The sequence below is a fragment of the Aegilops tauschii genome, chromosome 5 (genome assembly GCF_002575655.3).
Source record: "Aegilops tauschii subsp. strangulata cultivar AL8/78 chromosome 5, Aet v6.0, whole genome shotgun sequence".
Taxonomy (NCBI): domain Eukaryota; kingdom Viridiplantae; phylum Streptophyta; class Magnoliopsida; order Poales; family Poaceae; genus Aegilops; species Aegilops tauschii.
In genome coordinates, this window is record NC_053039.3 from 335460745 (window position 1) to 335468438 (window position 7694).

General features: G+C 48.8%; 1 long non-coding RNA gene across 1 annotated transcript; it reads left to right on the forward strand.

Annotated features, from left to right (window-relative positions):
- Window positions 1–2232: 2232 nt before the first annotated feature.
- On the forward strand, window positions 2233–5986 carry LOC109772033 (uncharacterized). The gene is made up of 4 exons (XR_005757356.3): window positions 2233–3730; window positions 4209–4313; window positions 4842–5205; window positions 5606–5986. It is a non-coding gene; the product is annotated as an uncharacterized lncRNA (long non-coding RNA).
- Window positions 5987–7694: the final 1708 nt, after the last annotated feature.

Consider the following 7694-nt stretch of genomic DNA (forward strand, 5'->3'; position numbering starts at 1 on the left):
CTAACTAGGCTACAGAACAGAAAAAGGCCCGTCCTAAGAGTGTTTGGCAATATTTGGGTAGGGAAATAGGAGTTTGAAATAAGGAGTTGTACTGAGATTAGACATGGGATGAGTCATTTTATTCTAATTCTTTGTTTGGCGCGTGATAGGAATTAGGGAAACCTTTATATTCAGCTGACTGATTTTGATAACCCGTAAACCGCCTGCTGGGCCGTTCGATAAGATCAACCCGTTTAGTCGTGCTCTGGTACAGAGCACACGAGCATGCAGTGCATCTTTCCACGCGGCTGGTCTCCAGTTCTCCACAACATGCTATCGTCATTCTTTTGGCTTTGTTTATTTTCCACACAACTCGCTAGTGTATTTTGCTAGCTTCCTGCACTTAAACTACTGCTAGCATAAGGCACAGTTGGCCGGGGCGGCGATGGCTGATGCGTGATCGGCTACTCTTAACATTGTCCGTGCGGCACTGAGTGTTGGGAGCTGGCCGCCAGCTGCTGTGAGACTGGGCGCCAACACGCAGTGAGCCGGTGCTACAAGGAGAGGGGGTCGCAGACGTCTGCTCCATGGTGTTGTGGAGAGCGCGGAACTTGAATGGCGTTGCTTCGAGTCGGCCAGCCAGCGATGGTGCTAAAGGACGTGTTGGTCCTATGCCGCGTTGGTGGCCGGCAATGCTGCGACGACAGAGCACTTGTGGGCTGCAAGTGTCGGCCTCTGCTACATGCGTCGTTGGCTGTCGCAATGGAGGATCACCGGATCATAGTAACCTCTCCGATGCTGCAATGGAGCATTGTTGAACGCCGGAGCATCGCCGGGCCTCTGAAACCTCACGGGTCTGTAGTGGAGCATCACCAGGCCGTCGGAACCTCACGGGTGCTGCAATGGAGCATCACTGGGGCGTCAGAGCGTTGTCCAGCCGCCGGAACCACGTCGGTGCTACAATGGAGCATCGCGGGCCATTGAAACCTCACGGGTGCTGCAATAGAGCATCGCCGCCAGGCCGTCGGAACTTCACGGGTGCTGCAATGGAGCATCGCCACCGGGCCACCAAAACCACACGGGTGCTGCAATGGAACATCGCCACCGGGCCACCGAAACCTCACGGGTGCTGCAATGGAGCATCGCCACCGGGCCACCGAAACCTCACGGGTGCTGCAATGGAGCATCGTCGCCGGCCCTTCGGAGCATCGCCAGGTCACCGGAACCTCACGGGTGCTTCAATGGAGCATCGCCACCGGGCCATCGGAGCATCGTCGGGCCGCCGGAACCTCACGGGTGCTTCAATGGAGATTGCCGCCGGGCCGTCAGAGCATCGTTGGTGTTGGAACGGAGCGTCGCCGGTGCTGGAACGGAGCATCGCCGGGCCGTCAAAGCATTGTTGGTGTTGGAACGGAGCATTGCTGGTGCTGGAACGGACCATCACCGGGCCGCCGGAACTTCATGGGTGCTTCAATGGAGCATCACTGCCGGGCCGTCGGAGCATCGTCGGTGCTGGAATGGAGCATCGCTGGTACTGGAACAAAGCATCGCCGGGCCGCTGGAATCTTGTGTGTGCTTCTTTCTTCTGGAATGGAGCGGCAGTGTAGCTTACGGGGCTGCAGACGCTGCTGCGCTTCTTTCTTGTGGAGAGAGCCAACGGCCGGAGCGACGCTAATCTACTGGAATTTTTTCTGCGATGGAAAGCAGGGTAGGAGGAGCACAACACGGGGAGTGGGGTGAGTTGCTCGATCCAACGGCGGATGCGTCGCTATCTAACTGTGCGGGAGGCGGCTTATGTTTTCTTAAACTGTATTTCCTATGTATGGTTATCTAAGTATAAACTGTATTTCTTTATTTGGTTTATGGAAATTAACGAGGGACTAGACAAGAAGGAAAATTAACGTAGTCATAACGAAGGGTTAAACTATCCCCTTGCAAAATCCCAACCCTTCGCTTGCCGCCTCTACCGACGCCCTCGCATAGGAGCGTCAGCCGCCTGGCCTGTCGCCTGCCGGATCCGCCGTACCGCCTCTCCTTCCCGCCTGCCCGGCTCCAGCCGCGCCCCTCCCCCGGCCTCCTGGCCCCCCTGCCGGCCTGCCCTGCCCCGCCCCCCTGCAAAGCCGGCAGCAGCAATAGTACTCCCCGGCGGCAGCGAGCCATCAAGCGAACAGGACTGCAAGACCAACCCGATTTAATAAGGTATCAAAATACCCCAATTTTGGATTTAGGGTTTGCTTTTTTGCACTATACTATCTAGTACATCAACAAATATTTTTTTTCGAGAGTAAGCCTAGGCGTACCATATTTTTATAGAAGATAGAAGTTGAATTACAAGACACTACGACTTGCTGCGAACAGCAAGTGTAGCAAGACTCCACACCCGAGCTAATCAATAGATTAGCCACCACAACAATTACGAACACAACGCAAAGGGCCTACCCTAAACCAATCCTCTAGCCGCGTCACAACAAATGCCGAACACCACTAAGAGCAACAACTTCAGCCGGGCTCTCTTTGCCAACGCGCTACCCACCCTTAAATGCGTAGGAGGAGACGGCAAGTAGGTAGCGGGACTCGGCCGGACCTGAACAAAGCCATCGTCTTGGGGCACCGGCAGCAGCGTACATAGCGCCCATGAAGATCACTCGGACCAGCAGCAAGCACCGGAGAACCACATCACAGAACCGCCAAGCCAAGTCTCCGTCCACGATGCTCTCAACAGAGTAACGACGTCAAGACGCCGCCATCGCCGATCCTACTACGGACCAAGGCTTTCGCCCGGAGACCACAACCCATCAAGAGGAGGAGATGCCGACAGACTTCGGCGATGCCTCCAAAGAGAGGAACGACACCCACAGGCGCCGTCGTCGCCAGCTCTAACCAAAGTTAAGCAGAATTTTCATCCAAACCATCGGACACCTCCCACCCCTACCATCGGAGCCAAACAGTCGATGCGAGGCCACACCGCCGCTGCCACAGCACCTTGCCGTCATGCTCCAGCTGTTGCAGGACACCGACCCCTCGCACGGCCAGGAGCACGCAGACCAACCTCCAGCTCCTACACGTATGAAGAAGAAGCACCAGCACCACCACCACTCCAGCTTGGCCAGGAACCGCCGGCCACAGGCAGGGCTGGAGACGCCACTCCTGGCAGTCAGCAACCAGCCGAGCCGCGGCTGCGCCCCAGGAGCACGCACGCGAGAGACCATCGCACCACCGCCTTCACGCGCCCGCTAACCGCAGCTCTCCCCGCCGCGAGACCCAGGATCGAGCGCCCAGATCCGGTCACGCAGCCACCAGCTCCCCAAGGCGCAGCCTTCCACCTCCACGCCGGCGACAGCAGGAGGCGCATCGCGCGCCCCGGCCTCCGCAGCGTCTCCCGGCCGCCGCTCCAGGCCCAGGCCAAGATCCGCCGCCAAGATCCCTCCGCGCCACACCCTCCGACACCGCGCCGGCGCCCTGAGAAAGCTGCCACCCCTCACCTCCAGACCGTGCTCTTCCTCTCCCAGTGCTCCCCGCCGTGCGCCGCCACTCCGGAGACATCCACCGCGCCGCCCGCTTGACGAAGCTTCCCCGCGCGAAGAAGGCCCGTCGGGGCGCGCCACCCCCGCCCGCCGCCTTTGACGGCCGGGCGGCGGCGGCCAAGGAATCGAGGAGTGGAGGGGTGCTTGGGGGCGGCTAGGGTTTCCTCCGGAGCCGCCCGCGCGAGCGGCCCGGGAGGGAGAGGGGAACTGGAGGAGTGTATGTGAGGGTGAGTTTAACTAACCTATTTTCGTTAGGCAGATACAAATATATAATTTTGCACCTCATTTCTGCCTCAATTAACTTTATTGATAGAAAGTAAATTTTATTTCAGAATTTTTAAAGAATGTAGAAGACCGGAGACATTGTTTCTCTTTTCCAGAAAGAAATTATGAAGATGTAATTGATACCTTCATGGCAATGCAAAAACGTAGGACAGAAACATAGTCTTTTTGAATTTCTCAAGTTATGTACTATTGTCCATGTAGTATGTACAACGTAGACTTCTTTATGTAAAACTGAGATTTAATTGAGAATTTTAATGGCTTCTAAGACCTTCTATGTGATATTGGTAATTAGTTAGAACATTTAGATGTTATTTTGCTTATCAATTTTTTTTGGAGCGGACCACCCTGTTGTCAAATGCTAGCTCCGCCACTGCCCTAACGTGTTTTGCTGACTGCGAAATTGGGGATGCGTGCGCACAGACCTGACGCTGGCGCCAAGGACATGCTATCCGCCGTGCTGCCGGGGGCGCGGCCATACACTGGAGCTGCAGCCTCATGTCTGTTGTTTGGGCATGGGGCTTTCAAGTGAGTATGAAGTTTCTGCTCAGCCTTTGGTTCTTCGATCGATATATTTTCATGTTGTTTTCCTGGGCCTTCCTGCTTGATCTTGCATGTTCCTCCTCTGTACATCACTTAACTAATCACATCAGCCTATGAATATTTACTTAGCTCATTGGTATTCAGTAATATGAATGGGCCTGTTATATGGATTACAATTGCTACCATCTGTCTGCAGTTTTTACAAGTAGATATGTGGAACAGTACTTGTATTTGTGTTTCCTACCATGTTTGGTGCCATTCACTGATCCCTTTGGTACTGAGAAATTACCGGAACACTGTCATCGATGTGAATTAGTTGAGCTAGAGAAATTAGGCTCTTTCAGATGTAGGTACTTATGCTCATGCATCAAGTAATCGAATCAAGCATGCTGTCAACAGTAGAGTGGTGCCAGTTCTTTGGCTGATACAATTGTTATTTCATATAATAAATACTGAAGTTCAGTACTAGCTCCAAGGTGAGTAGTTGAATTACTGATAATGGAGGTAATTCAGTGGTGAGCATGGATTGGGGAGACGAAGATTATGGGAGGACAAGGAAGGATGATGATTTGAAGGTAAAAATAATCGACAATGCTAGTTGATGTGCATAAGGATGCTAAAAGGATATTTATACCCTGTTGCAATGCACGCTGTGGAGCATGGCGGCGTTGGCTACTTGGCTTCCTGGTTCTCGGCCTTCATCGGGTGGCTAGACCACACCGCACAGAAGACGAGGGTGATGTCGGTTAGGTGCCTGGGCAACGACGATTAGAATGGACAGGTCGAAGTCGCAGGTGCGTGACGGCTGGAGAGGGCCGCAAGGTCCAGAGAGGGGGTGCACAGCGGATGTGTTCTACTTCCCATTGAGAGGATTCTGGTAGGTTTCTCTAATAGTATGCCAAACTAACTAACAATTGTAGTTAACTGTACCACAGCGGCACACTTCTTATTCTTGTATTAAGCCTATGCCTACTCTACGAATCATGTAGTATTGTTGTGAACTCATAAGTAAAACCATTATCTATCCAATACAGAGTTGGCGTAGTATTGTTGTGAACTCATAAGTTTCTATTTTAATTTTTCTTTCACTTGACCTTCAGGTTTACAGGGTTAATGGGTCCATGCTTCAACGAATTTATAGAAATGCGTTCACTTATCTAGCTTTCTGTTCTCATTCTGTTTGAAATCCGTAGACATTTTCCAAAATTCTCTTATCAATGCACAAGTTTCCTTTCTTATTTAGCATGTGAAGTTACTTATTCAACAATGATTTTCAGGCCAAATCAGATGATGCAGGTTTTTCCATTGAAGAGAGCAAATTATTCGAAAAAACTGCAATATGAGAGGCTTCGTTGGTACCTTCAGAAAGTTGCATCCCAGTGTTGTGGGTTACACCTTCTGGCGTGAAAATCAGCTCCATAAAAAGAAAGGTGCATCACTATATTGGTGGATAATTTAATTACATAAATGATGTAATGGTGCATTTGCTTTTAGATTTCTGTTAACCTGGTACCAAAAAGGTAAGCATGCATGCTCGAAAAATCTTAGCATTTGGGAATCTAGCTATTCAGGCATCCTTGAGTGATACATATTTCTTTGTACATTGAAATACAGTTGGACAACAAGCACCTTATGCCAGTTGTGTTTATACTCCAAAATTGCAGTATCTACCTTTCCCAAATAACAGAAAAAAATAAGGTATGCAATCTAAAAAACATGTCATCAAAAGAGAGTTACGACTTACAATCCATGCGAAAATAAGAACCCGGATTCTTATTTCCAAAAATAAATAGCCCAACGAAATGATTGCTTCTGTTTGTTTTCTATTAGAATGAAAGTTGAACTTCTTTTCCATTTAATAAGTTGGCAATTGGATTACTTCTTGTGTCAAGATCCATCATTGGCATGGTTCATGATTTGTATATTCTTCCGGATGTAACATCCAATGACCAATCTGATTAGCCTTGTTCTGAAGATGGCGAACAGTTGGCAATTAGGCACCGTTTAGACCCTTAGTTGCTGGAGAAATAGTTTTTCAGGCTGAGATAATCCAAAGTTGGTAGCCATAGTTTGCATAGTCATTTTCTCCATGGATTGCGCAAAACCTATCTAGAGTAATCTGTAAATGTTCTTCAAAGAGATTGCATATCTGTTACCCCATGTCGGGTTTAGTACCTCTGGGTTCAAGATCTAGAGCTACAAGTATTTTCGACTAGAATGTGGTCATATATGTGCTAATTCATGCCGATGTGCATGCTCTTTAAACTTTTGAGAGGAATGGCTGAAATCTTTACTAGAGCTTCTGCAAATGGGATTTCTCCAGGAAGCCCCACCATAGTTACTTCACTTGTCTGAATGGCGAGTAACTTGTTATATGTGTCTCCCAGATTAAAATATTTCTATTTACTAGCTGTATACATCGTAGGTTAATACTCATGGCTGTTGAGGAAGTTAAATGCTATGTACTCTTTATTAGTTTGGTTTGAAATGTAAAGGATGACAAGCTTCTTCAATTTATTAGTTTTTGTTTGAAATGATATCTTTTTGAAACTGGAGTTATATGGTCTATAATTATTACTGAGAAATATAGAACCCCCTGATTGACTAATAATACACAGGAGCTATGTACTCTATTAGTGTGGTTTGCTTTCATGTTATGAGAAGCGGTCCTTCCACCACGTGGTTGTTTTCTTTGTAATATACTACTCATCTATTTTTTTGACTGAATACTACTTATCTATTCGACATAAAGCTTACCTATATGTATTAGAGCATCAACATGGTGCCATGAAGAACATGAGAGGTGAGAGGAATAGGGAGAGAACAAGTCTGATTTCATGTTAAAAAAATCAACACAACATCTGATGTGATGTGGGTCTAAAGATACAGGTTAGACATAACTAATATTGAGCTGCTAGAATATGTATGGCAATTAACTAATTTGAGGGGACCGGCTGCGATTGGATCACCTTTTATTTCCTTCTCTCTCGTATTCGGTCTACGGACGTTTGAGGAGGATTTGAGAGGACCGGCTATAGATACTAACATTATTCGGATATTCATTTCTGAGCTCGGGCTTAGATGCTCCTGAAATCAGCATCGTACGCTCGCATTTAGATCTGTGCCATCACCTGTGTTTTTCGTCCGTATATCACGTATGCTGAATTAAAATAAGCCCAGACCTGGTACGCATTGAATGCGACGGAAGCTACAACTGTAGATGCGGATCAGGTAGGCCTCAAACGGCTCAGTCATTTTTCTGAGCCGATCTGAGCGTCTCTGTCCACGAAGTCAGTAACGTCCAACTACACCAGCCCCGTCATAAATGAATACCACATGATTTATTATACAGCTAAAAAAAGGCAC